Raw genomic sequence first — 24,315 nt, 5'->3', positions numbered from 1 at the left:
ACACGCACAGTTCAGCGTACGGACCCAGAGAAGATGCCACGAATCAAAAAAAAACAAAATTATGATTTTGGTTTTTTTTTAAGACAGCAGCAGAACACAAAGCAAGGATAAAATGTGTTTCCCATCATTATAATTAACGCAATGGAATTTTATCAATGGAATTGATTAACTGTTAAATAAGAGAAATCTCTAAACAATTTGTTCAACCAATTCTGCCAGTGTTGAACAGAAATATATCTATATAAATATAAATAAACATATTTCATATATACTGGCAGAGAATATAGAAATTGGGAATACCATCACATCCACAAGCAAGGTTAGATTTAGTTCAGTAAAATATTCTAAAGGTGTCTATACATACAGATTGGAATATGGCAGATGTTTCTACTTGATGTAAACTCAAACCCTTTAGGCATACTCGCCAACTACATCCTCCTCTCAGTAATTACGGGCACAACTTTGTAGTTTAAGTCCAACCGTTTCCGGTCCCCCAACCTATAGCAATGTTTGATTGTTTATGTATACTTTATATTATTCCTAACATCGGTTTCTTGGTGAGAAGGTACTTCCTCCCTGAACCTAAAACAACGTGTTTTTCTGTGTCTAAATGTCTGCAGGGTTGGTTCAGAAAATAGTTGACCTTAATGCAGAAAATGTCATTACGGTTTTGGCCGGGGAACATCTGAAAGCAGGGTGTTTGTCCTTACTCCGTTTACAGGTTTTGCAACCCCAAAAAAAGAACCTAATCTTTCATCCATAATAAGGACATATTTCACGGTAGATGCAAGATCACTTAAACAGTTCACCTTGCCCTATTCGGATTTCATTTTTGCCTGATTGGGAAAACCGATACCCACACGCTCGACATACATGGAGATGTTTGAAGGCCGAGGGCTTAACATGATATATCGTACGAGAGGAAATAATAAAAGTGCGGTGCAAGCCGCATACCAAGACCAGAGTCACATGTGAGGTTCGCAAAAGCTAGCCTCGACAGACACCACAATTGAGCCGCATGCGATCTCTCTCGGCCCCCTTCCGCCTTTAGCACTGCTATTCTTCCATGCTAACAAGGTGCGGTGTGTTCTAAATTTAGCCCATCCCGTTTTTGTCTTTGGCAGCGCGCAATAGGAGGAAGGACAAAACGTATGGCCTGACTGCATCGCACTGCCTGATCTGGCACTCATTTGACAGTGTTGAACATGATATGGGAAGCCCACATGGTTTTCATTTTGCAGCTTGCATGCTGGTCAGAGTTGGCTTGTTTTATTAGAAACCTTGTTTCGTTATATTCCCCAGCCCAATCCTTTCTGACCTCTGGAAGCTCCCATGGGGCTCGTGGTGCATCCAGGAAGTGCCACGCCGCGGCGCAGACAACTGCACGCTGTTGTGTGATGACACAGATAACTCTGGCAGTTCAGCATTAATACACAAAAGGCTGTGCCCAGTGGTGTAGTCTATTTTATTGTAGTGGGTATACTGTGATGATTCCCTCCCAGCCTCGTACAAACCCGTCCCACCGGTACGTGTATGTGTGTGGCGCTTATGGGGTGTCGCACCACACTCACCAACGCAGGGGTCTACAACCCGCTGATTTAAGAGTATAACGATTATCAACAATCATGGAAAGAACCAGTTTTAATAACAGTCTGAACAAATAGAACACAAAAATGACAAGTTGTCCTTTGTATATCTATAGTAGCAATAGCACATGCTAAACAAGGACAAAATCTACTCAAAATAATTTAATGAACTGTTGACATCCATGGCTAACCAGTGCATGAGAAGGAGATGACAGGAGACTAATGTTTCGCTCTAATTTGAGCTCTTACTGTTGTTATCTAACATACCATACAGTAATTGAATTGTGTAAAAGTGTGAAATTACTGCACCTTAAAAATGACCATGAATTAGCTATACTCTCATTTGCATAGTGATTAACATTATGAATTTCAATTGTGCATACCAACTGTATGTTGGCTGACATTTAGCTAACTCTTTTTCCCTCCACTCTAACCAAGGATGCCTGTTTTTAAATTCCCTAGCCTGACACCCAGTCTGAAAGGCTGGCCAGGGGTTCTCATCTAAAAGTAACAAGTAGATATAAAGTGGGATTAAAACATTGTCTTCTGTTGACTACTTATTATGTGGTTTACACATTAATACGGGAGGACTGGACAGTGGACACACACACACACACGCACACACACGCACGCCCACACACGCACACGCGAGAAGGAGGGGCTTGGCCCGCCAACTAACGTGCAGAGATGCAGGGGCAGCTTCGCGCTTCGTAACAGAGACAGGGCAGAGCGCGAGTGCGCAGCGGGAATTTTATGAATCGTGAATGTAGGAGATAACTTCCCCTGCTTAAAGTATTTTATTGCAGTTATACCCAACCGATATTTCCGAAAAATAAACACAGAAGTGAAAGATCTGTCACAAGACGATTGATACGTATCCGTGCACATTTTTAAGTGGGTATACGCAAATCCTGGTGCGTTCCTAGTGGGTATACGGCGTATACCTGCGTATCACGTAGACTACACCACTGGCTGTGCCCGGTTAATTAAAAAAAAAGCTCAAAGAGAAACCAGTGTGGATTCAGAGTCAGCGAACTGTAGTCAACGATTACAGAATGCTACTAGTTTACACTTGCGTCGTTGATGATATCAGCTCCTATATGCAAACCACCCCAATGTTGCTGAGCGGCAGGTATCCGCGTTGCCATGACAGAAAGCCGCCCACTCATTTTGAGGAGGCCCAATAGAAAGTCCTGAGACGGTACACTTAACCCTGTTAAGATAGTCCTGAGTGTGTTTGCATTTACACCATTTGTGTTTATGAGGTTTTGGCTCATTGTATTGGTTCCACTCCCTCTCCCAAAACAGTTAAACAACCAAAAAAACGTTCAGGTGTGGCAATTAAAGGAGACTATAACAGAGAGAGATGTCCTCCTGTCAGGAAAAACGAACCATTTAGAGCCATCATCCCAACAGTCAGCCCAACTGTGATCGCCTGTTCTTTGGTGTGCATCACCCAGAGGTGTAGTAGCACATAACAGAAGGGGGATGGAGGTTGTTGAGTGAGAGTCAAGGGTGGGGTGCCAGTAAGAGGAACTCTGGGGGGCTTGTTCCATTAATGCTTCTAGTGTCCTATTTCTTCTTAGTTAGTGTGTACAGTATCATGTTCAGGTGTGCAATGGATGACTTCCATGTCCGATTATTTCAGCACATGCTATTGCGGGGTTGGTGTGGTGTATCTGTTATGTTCTGAATTGTCAAAGGAAAAATGGAAAAACTTTTGGCATAGTGCTCTGGCCCATTCTACTCTGTAGTTGAGTGTTTTATTATATAAATATAATAATGAAAAACTATTCTCGTGTAATTCATTTCAGCTTTGAACCCCCCCCCCCCCCCCCCTCCTCCCCTCCACACACACCCGTATACGTTTCACATATTTTTTACGTTTATGGTATTCATGCTAGATTTTGAATAGGCCTATATGAAAACAACACTATTGCCAGAAATGTTTTTTTGTTGTGATTTATGAACCACCCTCGCAGCTCATTGACTAGGATTTGGCGAATCTTCTTTTCACTGCATGTGGAAGAAACACACTAAATCACATCTGAGACCCTACGAAAAACTGGTAACGTGCTCTCAAAGAGTACTCTGTAAATCCCTGTGAAAGAAGGGGGGAAGTGAAGAGCAGCCTTGGAGTTAGTAAGGAATGACCCTGACACAGACAGTGGCTTGCTTCAGATATGACATTTCTCTTCCTCCGACCTAGATGCCGACCGTGCTGATGCAACGCTGACGTTCTGTTTTGATTTAAACTAATAATTTATTGCATCTGGCATCAGGGCCTTTGCAACGAGACCAAAGGCAATCGCACAAGGCTTTCTGAAAAGAACCTGATATTTCTGTACCCTAATCACTTTAAGATGACCCTCATCTTCACTGAAGAGACGAACGAGAAACCAAAAAACAAACCGAACACTTTTCTTCATCCATCAGACAAAAACATCTTTCTCCTGTTTTTAGGGAGCCATTAATATAGATATAATCATAGGTCTCTTCCAGAAGGATTTTATCCTCAGAGGGAAATTTTCTTCTGTGTGTGTGTGTGTGTGTGTGTGTGTGTGTGTGTGTGTGTGTGTGTGTGTGTGTGTGTGTGTGTGTGTGTGTGTGTGTGTGTGTGTGTGTCCAACTGCCTTCAAAGCCCAAGTGTGACTTACAAATGACTCGCTGCGAATGAGTGACGCGGGACATGAAAGACAGCTGACATTCCCTCAGTGCCTGAGGATATTAATTACACCGGGGTCCAGGACAAAACAAGCAGTGGCGAGACTAGAACACACAAACACACACACACACACACACACACATAAAAATGCTTCAATGCTACAATCTTCCTTTGTCAAACTGTATTTAAGACATGCACGATGTAAAGTGCTGAGGAAATGTTATGTTATGAGGATAGCAAGGCTAGGCGGGTGTCAGACACCATAACAAGTGATAATGCCCATCCATCAAATGTTTATAATTAAACTGCCATCCTATAAATCTCTTGTGTTAAAATGTGCAGTCTTTTTCCTCACACAAAAAAAACCATGTACAATCACTAACAAACATGACTTAATTTTAATGAATTAATGAGCTTATAATCCATAATAAATAAATAAAATCCAGTCTCCCTGAAGCCAAATGGTGCAGCCTAACACGGCCAAATGGTGCAGCCTAACATGGACCACCAAAAAAATAAAGTAAGAGAAAGCAAGTTCGAAGCTGCCTGTTTGAAAAACAATGGCACAACAGCAACAGCTAATGTGGCTCATGGCAACGCTCGGGTGCCCGTGAATGGACACATTTCCCCATGTTAAAAGACGTCTCCAGTGCCAAAGCTTAGTGTAGGTGAGACTGTCATTCCCCGCTGGCGCCTGGGCTCACCTGGCTGCTGCGTGACTGACTGCCTCGGCTGCTAGCGTCTAGCCGCTCAACGGCCTCCGCAGGCCAGAATGTGCCCCTGTATGCCCGCTGCAGCAGAAAATATGTACAATACAAACACGCTGGCAACCATGATACTACCAACACACACGCCAAGAGCTCTTCATTGAGTCAACAAGAGATGTGCTGTCCTTAGTTGGAGCCGGGTGCATTTTATTATTACAATTCATTATGAATAATATATACTCATTATGTGTAGTATCTTTATGAATAAAAAATATAACTTGTATTCTTTACACTATCCTCTGAAGGACTTGGCACAGTTTGTGTGCGAGTATGTATGTGCGTGTGTGTGTGTGTGTGTGTGTGTGTGTGTGTGTGTGTGTGTGTGTGTGTGTGTGTGTGTGTGTGTGTGTGTGTGTGTGTGTGTGTGTGTGTGTGTGTGTGTGTTTGAGTGTGTGGGTGCGTGCCTGCGAGCAAGCCTAAGTGTATGAGTATATTTTTGTGTGCATACATACATGTGTGCATGCATGCAATTTGGGTGTAGGGTTGGCCGCATGTGTGTAATTGTCGTGTATGTCTGTGTATGTGTAAGTATTGTATGTTTGTGTGTGCGTTAGGTAACAGGGAGTGAGCTGGCCGTTGGTAACCCACAAACAGAAGGAACCAAAGATGTCGGGCCACAAGTCTTGGGCGGCACAGGGTAGAATTATACAGCTTGGTGACTACCACTGAGTGTGACCCCACTCGCTGAAAGAGAGCACACAGAATAGGCTGTCGTCTGTGACTGGAGGACCCGAATTGTGTGTTGCTCCTTAGCTCTAACATTTATGGCTGACACAATAATGTTCTCACTTGAATTGCTTCTTGCTTCTTTTAGGTGTAATACGGGTTGTGAAAAATGATTAGGGTGGGACCCTCAAGTTACGTTGGCTGATGTGTCTTTATCTTTTTATTTATATTGTTTTACAATGGTGACTTATTTGCTACGCATTTAAATCGAATGGATTTTAATACATGGGCTACTTTAAATGATTATATAAAATATGTTTTATTGACTCAAAATGGAAAATAGTCCTAATTGCACTTTGCAGACCAGACCATTAGGGGATTTCTTCTTTCAACTACACAAATAATATTTAACTGTTATTCCGAGAATGAAGGTTTAGCAGAACTGAATTCAGGATGGAAACTTCTGATATACATCAGGCAAAATCATTGTTTGTATTTACCACGAAGCAAATGAAGCATTTAAATGTAATAATGTCTTCCATCTGTGCCCCACAACAACCCATAATCTGGGTAATTAAGTTATTAACTTTAAAGAAAGACGAAATCTGCTTGATGAAGGAAAATAAAGTGAACAAGTAAATAGAAGCGATAATCATCTTGACATTAACCTGCTGGTCTTTGAAACGATAACCTATGTTTAGATTTAAATAAAGACAAATACCCAATATTTTCTTGTTACATCATTTCAAGACGCAAATAGGCATAGAAAGCAGACTTGTCATGGTTCATTTTTGCGATACTTTTTAAGGAGCAAGAAGAGACGGGCAAATAACAAAATTATTAGGCTAACCCCAATAAAATTCATTATGACTTTTTCTTTTTGTTGTTAAAATGAAAGCATCAACACTACCACCTGCTGGCCTGCAACTCTAATGGTCAACTCCTGGGGTCCTCAGTTTTATTTTTTGCTGGTATCCGCTGTGTGTGTGTGTGTGTGTGTGTGTGTGTGTGTGTGTGTGTGTGTGTGTGTGTGTGTGTGTGTGTGTGTGTGTGTGTGTGTGTGTGTGTGTGTGTGTGTGTGTGTGTGTGTGTGTGTGTGTGTGTGTGTGCGCCCCCACCCCCACCCCGTCAGGCCTCCTTTCCTGCCAGAGGAATGGAAAAGTGATCTCCAGGTCCCTAAGTGGTTTTTTGCTGTCAGTGGTGTTGACATGGGATGCAATAGAAAACCTGTCTAGGGCCACCTAGACGAGAGAGAGAGAGAGAGAGAGAGAGAGAGAGAGAGAGAGAGAGAGAGAGAGAGAGAGAGAGAGAGAGAGAGAGAGAGAGAGAGAGAGAGAGGCCTCTTTCACTTAGATGGGGCGAGAGACCTGTTGGGCTAAAACGGACAGCGGCATGTCTCTGTGCGTCTTTCTTTCTATCAATCTATATGCCTCTCTCTTTCTCTCCTTAATTTATGTCAAATTAGATTAATTGTATTAATTGGAAGAGGGGAGGATTGTTGTCGTAATGTCTTTCTACGAATATGAGCCATATCAGTATGGCCTTGCCATGCATTGTAGATGTGTGCCTGTGTTCCTGCCCGTCTCCATCCTGAACAACTAACATACAGCATTACAGTCCGTCGCTCTCCCCTGCAAAATGATGAAACTGAACGGGGAACATTTCGATCCACTCAACACCCCTCCAGCCCCCCGATCAGAAGCGGAAACCATGCACACAAACAGAGGAGACACAGGGCTGAGTCTGTGGGGGACGAGGGGGGCGACCTGCTGTTTAAACAGATAGCAGACCTGTGTGGCCCCCACCGCGTGCAGCAACAGCCCCCCAGAGGTACCCCCCCACTTCAGATGGTTTAAGAGTCCCAGGGAGCACACGGAAAGCCCTGGGAGAGAAGCAACTACTTGTCCAGAACAGCCAGGACCGCCAGCGGCGTGGCTTGGACCACCCTCCAGCACCTCCACCACACTCACCACCGCCACCGCCAGCACCAGCCCCACCCAGCACACTGCTGGGGGGGGGGGGGGGAAGGGAGAGAGAGAGAGAGAGAGAGAGAGAGAGAGAGAGAGAGAGAGAGAGAGAGAGAGAGAGAGAGAGAGAGAGAGAGGGAGATCCACCCATCCACCAGGGAGCTGGCCAATATGAGATTGTGTAGACATATGACTTAAAGGGAATGGGAGTCAGACCTGTACTGAGTTTGTAGTGCGGGGTGGGGGGGGGTGGGGGGGATTTCTATACTGCTACAGGAGGCTTTGTGGGTGAAACAGGGACAGAGGCATGATGATGATGATGATGATGATGATGATGATGATGATGATGATGATAGAGTAATGAGGTCGGCATCAAACAGACCACAGGCTGCGTCACCACCGGGGCCGTAACCATGCCGACGAGGAGACCAAGGTCACGTCTTGCCTTCTCCTTAAGGTCTCGTTTCCGAAAAAATCATTCTCAATTTAATAAGCGAGATAAAGAAATGCCAGCCCCCGTTCGACTTCCTTGAGCTCCCTGTTGGTAAATATGCATCCAGTACAGTACAATACACAATACACATACAGTACAGTACAATACACATACAGTACAGTATAGTACAATACACAATACACATACAGTACAGTACAATACACATACAGTACAGTACAATACACAATACACATACAGTATAGTACAATACACATACAGTACAGTACAATACACATACAGTACAGTACAATACACATACAGTACAGTACAATACACATACAGTACAGTACAACACACATACAGTACAGTACAGTACACATACAGTACAGTACAATACACATCCAGTACAGTACAATACACAATACACATACAGTACAGTACAATACACATACAGTACAGTACAATACACATACAGTACAGTACAATACACAATACACATACAGTATAGTACAATACACATACAGTACAGCACAACACACATACAGTACAGTACAACACACATACAGTACAGTACAGTACAACACATATACAGTACAGTACAACACACATATACAGTACTGTACAACACACATACAGTACAGTACAGTACAACACACATACAGTACAGTACAACACACATACAGTACAGTACAATACACATACAGTACAGTACAATACACAATACACATACAGTATAGTACAATACACATACAGTACAGCACAACACACATACAGTACAGCACAACACACATACAGTACAGCACAACACACATACAGTACAGTACAGTACAACACATATACAGTACAGTACAACACACATATACAGTACTGTACAACACACATACAGTACAGTACAGTACAATACACATACAGTACAGTACAATACACATACAGTACAGTACAATACACAATACACATACAGTATAGTACAACACACATACAGTACAGCACAACACACATACAGTACAGCACAACACACATACAGTACAGTACAACACATATACAGTACAGTACAGTACAACACATATGCAGTACTGTACAACACACATATACAGTACTGTACAACACACATACAGTACAGTACAGTACAACACACATACAGTACAGTACAACACACATACAGTACAGTCTAGTACAATACACACACAGGGCAGTGCAACAAAGAGAAAACAGTACAGTGTAGAGCAGTATTCATGTACAGCGCAGCACACATGCAGTGCAAATCACTTGCAGGGAGACACACAGTGCGAACCTCCTTCCCAGTTTCCCCGGACTGCATTGTCCGCCTGCTGCAAGCCGCCACGGTGGCAGTGACAGGGCAGTGAGAATAACACCACATGTGCCAATGCGCTAAGAGTAATGGCATAGTGGTCCCGCGAACCATCACAGAGGGGCTTTTTTTTTTCCTTTTTTTCGTCCGAGTTCAAGGAAGGGCTCCCCCTCCTTAGCAAAACACCTGTATCCCTGAATGGAGAGGCTCTGCACTCTGTGCTTTGTGTGGGGGCCCGGTCGCTCTGCTTCCTCCGCATGTGGTCAATGACTGCCGAGGGACGTGCAAGGCAGTAGTAAAAATAGATGCGAAAACAATATTGCCCAGGTCATCTCGGAGGTCCCCCGTGTAGGGAGAGAGGAGAGCGGGTGGAAACAGAATTCAGACGCCCCCCCCACGTTTGAGTTAATGTATCAACGCGGATGGAATTATTGTCTGGGGAGACGGATGATGAATTAATGAATATCTGCACGCCGATGACATGTTTTAATATTTGTTTGTTAAAGCTGATTTATATGAGGATTTTAAACCGTGGTTGGGATTTAAAACCAGGGGGTATTCTCTCTGCCCACAAAACAGATGTCCTCAGGTCTATATTTTCCCAAACTGACCCATCAGCCTTGTGAAGAACCTGGAGACAATACTAGCCTTTGTGCCTGTCTCTGGGATCCAGTTGGACAAAGAAGAAGAAGAAGAAGAAGAAGAAGAAGAAGAAGAAGAAGAAGAAGAAGAAGAAGAAGAAGAAGAAGAAAAAGAAAAAGAAGAAGAAGAAGGAGGATGACATATTGATTTGTGATCTCACAAATGGGCCCTCGAGATACGTTTTTACGACGCCTATTTCAGATCCATAAGCAATCTGTGTTTATTTGAAGAAACCTGAATGCGTCTATGAGAAAACACATTTACTAGCAGGGCCCCTACCTCACGATGCCAGTAAATGACTGTTACAGCTTGAGCCGACCCCAGCATTTCCTCCCCGGCTGAATGTGCCACAGAGCTAATGATAATATATTAACAGACTATACAGGAAACCTTGTGCTACTGTGCAGCTAAGCTTACTATACGTGCCCTCTCAGGCTGTAAAGGGCCCTTTTAGGTTACGTCGGCATACACAAACACGTCTCTGGGTGTATTTGTTTGCGGATGCCAGAAATCCTTGTGTTGAACGGACCCCCCGCTCGCCCACCCAGACCCTCTGAAGTCCACTAGCAATAACAGAAACAATTTCATACAGAGACACACTGACATCATTCACACAAATGCCTTGTTCAGAATCCAGGAACGCCCTGTTGTATATTTGATTTGGCCGTAGGGCACGCTAAGCCGACCGATACATCACATGTCCTTCGGGGCTGTGACTATTTAATGTAGAATCTCCAAGACTCACAAATGCCGTATGACCGAAACGTTTCCAGAGATGTACCAGTTACCGCTAGACGGCCCATATATCTCCTTGCTCTCTCTCGCCGCTGCAAGGGCAGAAATAGATTCTGCTGAATTGTTTGATAAATCTGGCCCAGGGTTTTGGTAGCCATCCTTATTGGAGGTCCTACTGTTTTCCTGCGTGTTGGTGGCCTAAGCCCTAATCACCCTGGGCTCCCCCAGAGCCCATAAATAACTCCGGAGAGATGGTGCTTTGTGTTCCTACTGCTGGGGAGAGGGGCGAACTCACAGCGCCATATTTTGACAACCCGTACTTTAAATCATTGTTTTATGACAGATGGGAAAACTTGTGCACTTTCACCGGGCTGATTTATGTTCATTTGGGTCTGGAGGACACTATAATTTGTGCGTAATGTGAAAACAGATGGATAGAGAGATACCAAAGGGTAACACTGACCTATACATTCTCAGTGCAGCGAACAAATGGCATCCATATGCCGCCGAACCTCTTCCAGTTACATCTCCATTACGCTGTGTGTGCGTGTGCGTGTGTGCATTTGCACATGTATTCAATGTGACTGTGTTCACATGTTCTGTGGGAAAATTGCTCCGTAGGCATGAGTTTGTCTATTTGTTGTCTATAAGTGCAAGGGTGCTCAATGACTTTGCATTTATGTATTTTCCTTTGCGTTTGCTCTTGTCCATTTGCATTAATGTGTGCATGTGTAGCTATCACATTTGTGTGCATGTGTCATGTGTTTTTTTTTGTGAGTGTGCGTGCGTGTTTTTTTCTTTCTTCAATGTATTTGTCCTTGTGATTATTTTTTTGCAGATAATTGTTTACACATTTCATAAACGTTGTGCCAAAACGTTAGAACTCAGGGATTTTAATAAAAATATTGTCTATTGTCTAATATCTAATATCGTATTGTTTTATTATAGACGTATTGTATTGTCTATAATTAATTTTCAATTGATTATGATTCGTAAGATAGTTTCACATACATTTCTAGTTTACCTTGCCTTTCAAATGGAGTTTGAAACATGGAAGTGAGGTCACTGAGGCCGCACACGGCTGAATTTCCTCCCCGGTCAAATGTCAATTCAGAGAAATTACTAAGTTGCTCTGCTCCATTTATAGAGACCTGAGGGGAGACCTTGGTGTGGGACATACGTCCATTCAGCGAAACCTGCTGGATTCTGCCCGTTAGAAAATCTAAAAGTGTCATCTTTGAATGTGTCAAAGATGCCTCAAAATCCCTTTAAAGAAAGATGTTTAAGTATATACTACTCTTCACAGATTAAAACTGGGCAGATAGATAAATATATACTCATGTTCTTGTCCATAAAACTTCCCTGAAAACTGTTGATACAGTAATAAAATGGAAGCTACAGTACATTTGCAAAAAACTGTAAATATGTGGTAAACTACAAGGGATCTAGGAGTTAAAAATGTGTCATGCACAGGGCCGAATGGCTCGAGTTTTATGGCTTTTTCCAATGAGCCAGGGTAGCAGTGCGCGAGTGAACAGAGTCTGGTGGAACCATTGTAATCCAGCGCGCGGGACCACCCACATGAAATAAATACAGTGGCATGCACACGTCCCCCACACTCGGGGAGTAAACAGCGGTCAAACAGCGCGGTCTCTGATATCTGGGCTAGCCGGCAGATGAGGGAAGAGCCAGAGACTGAGGTGTGAAAAAAAGAAAGGAAGACGTCCACGTCAGTCTTGTCCCACTCTAGCCAATCGTTGCCATTTACTATTCCAGTTGGGAACCCAACTCTTTTTGTGTGTGTGTGTGTGTGTGTGTGTGTGTGTGTGTGTGTGTGTGTGTGTGTGTGTGTGTGTGTGTGTGTGTGTGTGTGTGTGTGTGTGCGTGCGTGCGTGCGTGCGTGCGTGCGTGCGTGCGTGCGTGCGAGCGTGCGTGTGTGTGGATGCACTTGGCCAACGCCTATGCGTTGCGTTCAGAGGAGAAACCGCTCCAGAGCGAGCCGAGGTGCCTACTGACATGCTAGTCACATGGCTGAGACCTTCGGTGATGCCTCATTTTATCAAGGGGCAGTGCATCAAGCCACGCTTAGTAAAGTCAACCCACATTTACTGGAAACTTTACTGGTAAAAAGGGTGGAAAGATGTTGCCTTCAATTTTTACAAAAGGTGAAAGTAAACGCATCAAGTAGTATTAACGTAGAACCTTAATCGGATGCAGTACACATCAAGCTTACATTAGAAGACATTATTTATCGCTACTTAAAATAATTTAATAAAAGTAAGGTATTTTCTTCTTATTTAATTATCATACTATTTTGAGATTAGTGTATTCATCTATTCTGTTTCAACAACATTAAACAATTTAATTGTTCCAATGTATTTTATTGTTGACAAAACATTGCAAGGTAATACTTGGCCTTGGCCAAAACAAAACGGGCATTAAAACTTGGTATTAATTAACACGGAAGGAATATAACTGCACAATTCCTCCACTTCCACTGCATCTTCCCAATAACCTATAGAAACAGAATATAGCAGAACCTTTATTAAGTCAACAACTTAATAGAGGTACACACGCACATGCAAATACCGTGCTAACGTTATAAACAGTGAACCCGAAGAAAATAACTAACGCCAGCACGTGAACACTTAACTAACATTAGCGTTTAGCTAACTTTAAATTGATATCCAAAAAGTTCCTTAACACTCACCTCACGTTGAATGTGCGGCTCTTCTTCTTCTTCTTCTTCTTCTTCTTCTTCTTCTTCTTCTTCTTCTTCTTCTTTTGTTGAGTTACAGACAATTGGCGGATGGCGTCTCATGAGTTGCATTACCGCCACTTACTGGATTGTGAATGGGCCCCTCCCCCACCTTACAGAAATGTAACATACCACGTTATCTCTGCTTAACATATTAACACATTGCACTTTATATTTCAGCAGATTAGTGCAAACTCATTTTATTTAGTAATGAGAAACTCTTTGAAGAAGCATGAAAGAATTAGTAATGACAATTTACAAGTTGAATTCCATCTAAATGTGGGTTAACAAGTGAGGGAGTGTGATATTTGCTCCTTCTTGAGATGCTGCCTTAGTAAAACTGTAGGCCGACGTGACCTTGCAGGCTTTCTTTCAGATTGATGAACCGAGTCAATACGGTAAGAAGTGGGGATTAGCAACAGCGGAAAGATTGCAGGGCGCGTAGGCTACAACAACCGCTAATTGCAGGGGTGCCATTTTTTGTAATGCTTCTTGACATAAATACCAACGCTGGACTTTCCGATGAAGTCCGAAGGAAAATAATGTTTATTTAGGCTTTGGTGCAACAGTATTGTGATAAGTGGAGAAAATCCTCTGGGCAGGGAGAGGAAAAATATCATATTTGACCTAGTGTCAATGAAGTTCTTAAAATTCTTAATAAATACAACCAGGCTATTTCCGTTCCTGTGTTGACCGTCCATGTAAGCCCATTGCTACCACACATTGTCAACCGACCTCACGACTTTAGTCCCACCTATCCATTGCGAAACAAGTCATCATCCCTCCAGCTGCTCCAATGTCCTCCGGGGGAAAACCTCCACGTCAATCCATTCTCCACCACCAGCACCGCCAGCTTGAAACAACTAGTTATCAGACAGTTATGAGAGAGTGAGACAGAGGGGGACTGACAAAGGAACAGAGAGACATAGAGGAAGATGAAGAGAGACAGACACAGAGGGACAAATGGACAAAGGTGTGTGTGTGTGTGTGTGTGGGGGGGGGGGGGGTTTGCACTCACAAATGGGGACTTTATGGGGCCTAACATGATAACATCCACGCACTGACTTTTGCTTTCTCTGTTGTGATTAATGTCCGCCCTGTGGGATGAGCTCAGTTGATGTGTGGAGCTGCCTGCCAAATGACACCGTTTCCCCTCTGTTTCTCCACACTCTTTGTTGCTCCCAGAGGTTTGCTGTGATACAGGCATTTTGATTGGACGCTAGTCTGCGCTAATGCTGTGCTTGGCAAGAGCCCCCACTGTGCCTCCAAAAATAAGAGCACGCAGGGCGATTATATTTGTCTACGCAGTCTGGCTGTGTGTGTGTGCGCGTGTGTGTGTGTGTGTGTGTGTGTGTGTGTGTGTGTGTGTGTGTGTGTGTGTGTGTGTGTGTGTGTGTGTGTGTGTGTGTGTGTGCGTGAGTGAGTGTGGGTGTGTGTTTGTGGTTCTGTGTGTTTGTGTGGGCGTGTGTGCGTGCATGAGTGTCTGTGTGTGGGCGTGTATCAAGTGTGTCTGTGTGTCTGTCTGCATGCGTGTGTGAGAAAGCGAGAGAGAGTAAAATATATGGAAAGGGTGGGGGTTTACTGCAGTACTCTGTACAGTACAACCTAGTATTTCCAAACCAGCCTTTTATTCTGTCTTGGCTCCAGGTTATTCACTACTTTAGAGGCCACCAACCTCGAGTGACTGCATACTCTGACAGGGTCTACATCTGAACATGTATCATGATGTCAGATACAGCTGCTGCCTTCTCAAAGAAACGCTTTCACTTTTTCTTTACTAGGCTTGACCCGTTCATGTGTGCATGCTCTGTTGTTTTAAAGGGAGAAAGGTGAGGAGTTGCCTCCTTAGGGACCTATGGCCCGACCCCGGGTTCAACAGAGCGGGCTGTGAACCACAAGCTGGGGTCTGGGTCTGGTCTTTGGGGTGGCTGGGAGGTCAGAGAGGGGTGGGAGGTATTTGTAGTGAAGGGGGGGACGGGGACGGAAGTGATCCATATTGATTTGTGATAAAATTCACAAATGAGAATCCATATAATACCAATTAAATTATACCAAATTGGAAAGAGCGATCCGTTCAAATAACATTGACGTTATTGGATTCCCTTATCATGAAGATTATTGTAACCGCAACCTCAAAAATCAAGTTAATTGAACGTCTTCTGTACGGTTCTTCTGCGGTACAGTTATGGTGCCCTCTAGTGGTCCGCTTTTGAACTGCCACTTAGGTATGCCATATGGTAATGGTTTTCCATCAGCAGTTAGAAATGCTACACCACAGACTACTGGGCATGTTGGGCATTAGATGTGGCAACCCCCAAGCTACACATCTCATGAATAGAAATTTGTTGCGTTAAGCCAACTTCAGCTTGCAAGCTTTTGCTGGACAATTATGTTTGTCCTTGGAGCAAGGGGGCTTACGCATAGCAATTGAATCTATATTGCAGCTATATCAGTCCGTCAAATGAATTACAGTTATATTCAGGTTGCACAGTAATTTAGTGGCTTGGGGGTTGATGTTAATGTTACAAATACATACATTAGGTACATCTGTAGTGCCTAGGGACTGACACAACAGCTACAGTAGCAGAACCTAATGTTCAGATTCATAATTTGTACGTATCCTTCTCTCCACACCCCTTTAACTAAGAACCGGCTTAGATATTGAAACTGAATGCAGAAAACCATTAAGCCCCCTCTCTAACTATTCATAATATTATAACTCCCATCAAAACCCAGTAAGTCCCTGTGTCCTCTGTAGAGTTAGACAAAGTGATCTCTGCTCATCCCTCTGCTGTTGTCTCCGGCCACCCAGTAACAGAGCTCAATCACGTCAGCCCTCATTTCCCCTTTTTTCCTATTTCAACAGGAAAGTGCCAGTTATGTTCCTCACGGCGCCCTCCGTTGCAACAGATACTGATCATATTGTATAAACCCATTTGGCTTTTCTTTGGGTTCTTTGGTTGTTATGTATTTATTTTGTTTGTAATCCGTCGGCCACCCATGTCTCACCAGGGCCATTGCTCATCAAGGCCTGGCGATTCGTTTTTTCCGAGCCTCTCTGTCATAGGCTGGTTGCGTTCGGAGCCGAGCAGGAGAAGAGACTGATGCTTAGTACTGGAAACGGGGATCTCTTAGTCAGACGCCCAAATAATCTGGCATGAGATGAGATCTTAGACCAGACCGGACCCGGCCACCTGGCCAGTAGCGCTGCTGTGTGTGTGCATGTGCATGTGCGTGTGCGTGTGTGTGTGTGTGTGTGTGTGTGTGTGTGTGTGTGTGAGTGTCTGTGTCACCCTGAATCCTAATGCAAGTGTCAACTAGCCTAATGACCTTGAGGTCAAAGGGAGAGGAAATGGGAACTGTGACTGGGAGCAGAGGACAATGATACCCTACATTTCAGGGTATTTGAGCGGGAGAGATAGAAGGGGAGAAGAGGGAGAGAGAGGGAGAGAGAGAGAGAGAGAGAGAGAGAGAGAGAGAGAGAGAGAAAACAAATTGGATCACTCAGTTAGGCCTCTTTCTTCAAGGTTTTGCGTTCCAAAAGCATAATAGAAGGTAGTGACATAAAACTACTGAGCAGTGGCTGTGATGTGTGCGGGACTATACGTGTGTGTGTGTGTGTGTGTGTGTGTGTGTGTGTGCGTGCGTGCGTGCGTGCGTGCGTGCGTGCGTGCGTGCGTGTGCGTGTGCGTGTGTGTGTGTGTTTGCTGGGTCGTGTCTGTGTGTGTGCGTGTTTGCCGTTGTGCATGCGTGCCATACAACTTTGCTCCCAAACAAGGCAATTATGACATGATAAACGGTGCAATTGCATAGTTCTAAATGTTTATTTGTGTCTATTATCCCAATTCCCCGTCCGCACTGCGTGTCCACTTATCTCTCTGAGTCGCTGGATGTGCAGAGCAGTGAAACCCGGCCTGCTTCACAGGAGAGCAGGACCATTCAACGATGGGTTTCCGCCTCGCTGTAGGTTTCCCACAGTTGCATTGCAAGCCAAGCGCCTTCCCAAATAAAAGCATAAATTCAATGGTGATTTATGACTATTTGGACAAGTGGTTAACGGAGTGATGTCGGATTATGGAAACGGTGCTTTTTATACGAGAAATACAGGACACGTCATGGGGGCTTCGGCGTCCACTTAATCTGTTGGCAGACGCCTCCCTCCCCCCTCCCCCACCCCACACTCGTTCCGACCCCCCTCCCATACTCCAACATCTCCCGTCTCCCCTACACCCCCGCAAACACCCCCACTAGGCTGGAAAGACGCATAGGGCTTCTTCTCAGCCGGTCACATTGAATATTTGACTTAGATTAGATTACATTACATTACATTACATTAGATTAGATTAGATTAGATTAGATTAGATTAGGTTTTATTGATCCTTTTGGGATGACTCCCTCAAGGAAATTGATTGCAGGTGAAATGGGACAGTTATAGCTAGCCGCAGACACTAGTGAGCCCCAACAGGAAGGACAACCAAGACCTTCATCTCCTACACAGAGAGAGAAATGGTGCAGTACACAGGGGGAAATTTCGGCTGTTTTGTCAAAAGCTGACGTGTTTGATAGCCCCCTCCCCAGACCACCTTGGTTGATCCTTTAAGTAGAAAATAAAAAGTTAAATAACAACATTACTGAGTGCCGAGTGCAAGCATTGACGTTTTCAGACATTAATATAGCTATTAAAGAGTGTCTATCTTATCATCAGCTACAGTGCAGTTATTATTTTATTTTGAAAGGAAACACATTGCACAAATTATGAATACAGTTGCCACAGTCAGATACTAAGACTGCAGAGACTCATTCATCAACTCTTTCTCAGCCTCGGTCCAAAAGAAAACATCACATATGACCCTCACCGGTTCCTTAAGCCAAACCCTAGAAAAGAATAGCGCATTTAATCAGCCAAATCTAACAACGCACGTTGCACATTGAGTCCCTGTTTTTTTCCGGGACGTCAACACCTATAGCAGCCACATGAGCTACAGCGCGTAGGAGGAACACCAGCTGGCCTGGTCGCTGACGTGTTGAGTAACAGAGGTGTAGTGGCTGTAACATGTTCCTGGCGGATGAGCAACGGAGAGATGCCCCTTCCCCCACCACCACCCACCACCCATAAACCCACCCGCACCATCCCTTCAACAGACCTGAGCGTTGGCCTCATCTCCCTGGAGGTAGGAGCAAGACACAGGATGGCCACGGGTCAGACGGATGGGCAGGACAGACGCGGATGTTTCCCTGCCATGTTTTCTCAGGGTAAATAGCCGAGTCCAACACAGCCCTGCTGCAGCAGATGGGGGGCTTATAAATCTCAGAGTGAAAAATAAATAAAAGGACGTTTGAGAAGAAACGCTGCTTTGGGTTGTCCAAAAAAAAGAGAAAGAAAGCAGGAATGAAACGGACTGGTTGACTTAGCTTGCACATGTGACTTGGAAAAGAGAAGATTCCTGTGTTTCTCATCTCTGAAGATGGCTTTCAAAGAGAGTGAAGGTTATTTTTCCACTTTCCACAATGAAGTGTTCGTACCTGACCTAGATACAAACCACTAACATCTAACACATTTAAAGTAAATGATCATTTGAGTCTGTGTTTGGTTCCTTCGGTGAGTACATCTTGTGGAGCTTTTCAAAGGTTCACAGCAAGGTGCAACCGCATGCATCGGCCACATATGGTCCTTCATGGGTTTTGATCACCTGCCACCTGCAGGCGAACACCCTGGGCCACAGCTCGGGTCCCAATGGAGGAGGGGGCAGGGGGGCTAGGACATGGTGTATAAGTCCAGGTCCCCCAACACCCAACCTGAAGAAAGTTGAAAAAGTATTTTTTCCCCTAAAGTTGTCCAAACGACTTCATCTGTCAAAATAATAACCCGTAATGACCCCTGTGGCTATTTCCTAAGTTTACAGCTTGGTTTGGACCGGTACAAACTGAGTAACCTCTTATAACCATGGTTATATCATACTTGGATGTTTTGGCAGGGCATCAAACACATTCCCACTGCAATATGCCCCAATGTTGTGTTTATTAGACTCTGGACTTGTAGTAAATGACAGCCTTGAAGGAGTCCCCACAGTGCTCAGCTGTTATTTATACGAACCAAAGCAGAACCACAGTACATTTTAATGCTGAGGTTCAACCGCCAAACAGGTGGGATGACATTTCAACATTAGGGTAAAAGCCTGTTCTTCCATCTAGGCCTACTGTATATTTTCATAAAATAAGGAAGGCAAAGAAAAACAACAAAAGCAACAACAACAAAGGCAAGCACCAACAAATGAGCTAATTTGATGTGCAAACACAAGAGGTTTGGAAGAGCCATGTGTTTTTTCCTCCATCGCTATTTTCCATTTTCGAAACTCTGAAACATCCTCTGTTTGCTCCAAAAAGAACAAATCACCCAAGCCATGAAATGTTGATGAGCTAAATGAACCGGGCCCTTATTTACCATACAAAGAGGTTCATTGGGGAATCAATCCCGTTTGAGGCGGCAGGCACCTGCCTTCAGCAGGCCTCCCTTTTTGCATTTATTTACTCTCTCTTAAATTATTTTTTGGTCCTTAGTTGACAAAGATAAATGGGGAGATTAATATATATTGGAGTAATCTAGACGCTTTTAAGAGGGAGGATATGGAGGGGAGAGCCTGGATGGTATTTCCCTCAGGTAACCAAACACAGGCCTACTGGATTAGCGCTCATTTGCCGTAAGGCTTAGCCATGATCCTAAGCCATTAGCAGAACATGGTTTGATAAAAAATGTACAGGCAGGACAAAGAACCAAGGAGCTTCTTTAATTGCGTTTGGTTGATTAAAATTCAAAGAATTTCCCTATTGCACATTGAGAAATATGGAAGGTATTACGAACAAAGACAACGACCACACATTATTCTAACTGGAATGGATGAGTGTTTATTTGTATATTAAACCATTTTAAATAGTCCGTTTCAAAATAGATTATCTTCTGACAATTAAAGAATAAAACACAATTTATACCTCTTTTTAAATTTTGGGATTAACAAAGTGCACTGGATACATTGACTCATGTATTATTCTTATTTTGACACTCTTATTGAACACTAGATGGCGCCACGGATCAGGGAAGCCTCTGGCGCGTTGTTAAACTGATGGTTTAAAAACCAGGCAACAACCAAACGTCCACCAAATCCATCCACGTTTGTAGTTAAACAGAAATAAATATCTAGCTAGTTTCCGGTAATATGAGGCAGAGTCTATATTGTAGTTCTACTGATCCCCTCGCCTCGCGTCCGAAAGGTCCTCCATTCTCCTCCTGAACTTTGTGGTAGGCCTGATCCTCAACCCTCGACTTTTCAGTGTAAAAAGCGAGGTGCTATAAAAGCGCTCGGCAGCCGGTGATAAAGAGTCCTCACGGCGAGCAGGTGGTGGCATGTAACGACTCCTTGATAGAACCAGTGAGTTATAGCTTTATTGCCCTTCATATCCCCTTCATATCTGCCTGTGTTTTAGCTACGGCCAGGTAAAGCCAGCTGTCGGAACAACGATAAGACAAGCCGGGGCCACCACGGCTCATGTGTACGTTATTGATAATGACTAGGATAAAGGAGTATCAATACAGGGTGTTCGTCGTTTACAATGTAGCCCTTTTAAAATACACACGAGTTTTTTCAGTTATTGAAAAACTGCTTTAGTTTATGATGGCCATGTGGCTATTCCAAACGTGTCCTCTGGGGGGCAGCGTTGCTTGCTACAATGTGAACCGCGGTATTTTGTATGGTGTGGAACATGTCATATCAGCCTCAGACAACGCAAATAGGAAATGCATTGCTCTTCTTTATCACAATTAAACATATCCAATAGACTGCAGAGGATAATGACTCTCGGTAATCAACATCGCCACTGTCAATATTGCATAGCCATTCTTACTCTTTATTTATTATTTTTGTTAAAGCTTGGATAGATAAGTAGTTAAATAAAAACGGGGTCTGAACGGATTATTTAACCATGTTTTTCTGCAAAAGAAAATCCATGGCTGATCAACAGCTTTCTTCAATAGGCTGCACCTCCCCCTTTCAAAGTGTGATATTAAAGTTAGAGGATCTTTGAGCAAACAGCCTCTTTATGACAGCGAGGTGAGTGGCTTCAGTCATTCCAATCCAGACAACTCACCAAACAAACACTGCTAACAGCAGAGGTGCTGAGACCACTACAATAGAATGGCTGCTGTTCGAGGTTTGTGTTTTATTGCACACCGTTGACATAAGCACGTATTGCAGTGTGATATAAGACAGATACAATATAATTACAAGATATATTATTATGTACTGCATATTACCTACTCAACACACAGAAGAAGAAGAAGAAGAAGAAGAAGAAGAAGAAGAAGAAGAAGAAGAAGAAGAAGAAGAAGAAGAAGAATGCTCAAGCCTACTGGACAAGACGACCAGACGTTTGGTGTGAACGTGGAACATGCTGCCAGGTATAAGCAGTGAATGAGGCCCATGATCAGCCTATCAGTCAAGAATTTATTCCTCTCGTCACTTGTGGAATTAAGAAACACTTTGTGTTGTTACAACCGCCAGGAAGGTGTAAGACAGAAGGTGTATGTCTCCTCGCTGGGATCCAGCCCCTTTCAGCACCTAGGGCTCAACTCGTTGTCTGAACCTGATCAAGACTCCCACCTTCACAGTACAGAGGTAGTCCTTTTCTCACCCACCCCCAGTTCCCTGCCTACCGCCGACCAAACTTGACAGCTTTGGTATTGTATCCTCTCTGATTTTACGTGGACGTTATTTTTCCTGTACAATTCTTTCTATAGATATGTGAAAGTCGATGACTGATTGTGTTAACAACGTGTTACCCATCCCACAAATCTCGTTATTTTCTGAGGTATGACAGTTTAAAGGATTGCTCGGAGGCCTGCCCCAGTATACTGGTGTTTCTAGTGGGGGAAAACCAAATCACAATAACATAATGATCAAAAGGCACAGATGTAGCGAGGTCATGCAAGTTATCATGTAATGTAGGGTTAGGGTTATTGTTAAGTGTGTGTGTGTGTGTGTGTGTGTGTGTGTGTGTGTGTGTGTGTGTGTGTGTGTGTGTGTGTGTGTGTGTGTGTGTGTGTGTGTGTGTGTGTGTGTGTGTGTGTGTGTGTACATGCGTGTGCTATATGTGTATGTGTGCGTGTGTGTGTGTGTGTGTATTTATACATACAAATGTAGATGGAGTCACCATTGAGGGGTCAGAGTGTATTGTATACACCATCCATGCAGATACACACACGCACACCAGTCAATTCAACGTGTGAACACTTTACATATTTACATTTGGTTTGAACCAACACGAGACATTGAAATCATGTAATGTGTAATGTCGCTGAGAAAATGCACGTTAATGCAAACACAAAACAAAATGTAGGCCTATCCGTTTTTGTATTTTCTTCAGTGCTTTGTTTGAACCTGCTGGCCAAACTCAGGCCCTTTGCCAGCAGCCAATGGGAGGGCGGCATCCATTTAATTCGCAATGTCATTTTCTTAGAGCCCATAAGCGGAGGTTTCTGGGCTCAATTCAAACAGCCCAGCCAAATTAGCAGTCAAATGAGCACCTACATCTGCCTAATACGTTAACGTCGCAAACATTTTCCCAGTGACTATAAAGAAAAGACTAGACCGCAGATGTAAATGGCCCTCTTTTCATTTACCTGATCTAAGACGGTTTCACCATACCGATGACTATTGTGAGCAATAGGAAAATATCATTCACAGAATTATTATTTATTTCCATATGGCATAACAATGATAATAGGTCTATAAGCCCGTACAGATGGTACAAGAAACGGCGGTTAGGTTAGGTAGGCTGTTGTTGGGTGATGGGCTTCGAAAACACACGCCACTAAGGTCAATACTGTGGTCATCTCCGACATGCGAATCGAGGCAACCGATTTTAACTGTCATACTGGTGTCGTGTGGTTTCCACCAATGAGAAGCCATCTCAATTGGACAGCCACCATTTTGTTCATTCGCAAGCTTCAGCGTATAGCTCATAAACATTGTTCTCCTGATGAACTGATGCAAGATCCTTGGGTAAAAATCTCACACCGCTATTCAAATGTGCACACACGCAAAATACTTGTTTTAAAAGTAGACATAATAGCCATTCTCTGACCAAAATAGCTGAAAACGTTGCTCAATTTGCAATGTTTTGGTTGGGTTTCTTTTCTCAGTGGTAAAGTGGGCCTGGCTCTCAGCCATGTGTGACTGGGGCACTTACTGGCTCAAGCTAATGACCCTAATTGGGAAAGTGGGTTCCGTTTCAGGGTCACTGGCAAACTGACTGGCATGTGTGGAATGTGACGGGTGGCACTCTTCCTTTGTGTGGACCACCCCATCAATTCACTGCAAGGCAGCGCACCTTCACTCTGGTTCCCCCATTCCTATTCAGAGATAGAAACACACACACTGAAGCAGGCTATTTTGGGAATAAATAGTCTTCTGTGCTCACTAGTGCATAGGGATATGAAGCACTCATTGACGTTTAATTTTAGACTCCCATAGCCGGTTTTGACTCAACATAGCCTGTAGTTCCACATTTTAAACATGTCCAATATTTAATATTTGATATCATGAAGTGCGGGGGGAACTCTGAGGACAGCCCATTAGCCGTGTGTGGATTGTCACGTGGGAAAGACAAAAGCCAATCGGGAGCAACGCTAACCTGTAATCACAGTGGAATCCATGGTGGCCTGAGTGTGATGGATTTGCTTAATAATGGAGACCTACTCACACTGCAACATGAGAAGTCAATTTTTCCACCGTCCC

The sequence above is a fragment of the Gadus morhua genome, chromosome 5 (assembly GCF_902167405.1).
Source record: "Gadus morhua chromosome 5, gadMor3.0, whole genome shotgun sequence".
Lineage (NCBI taxonomy): Eukaryota > Metazoa > Chordata > Actinopteri > Gadiformes > Gadidae > Gadus > Gadus morhua.
Note: the sequence above shows the minus strand (reverse complement) of the source record.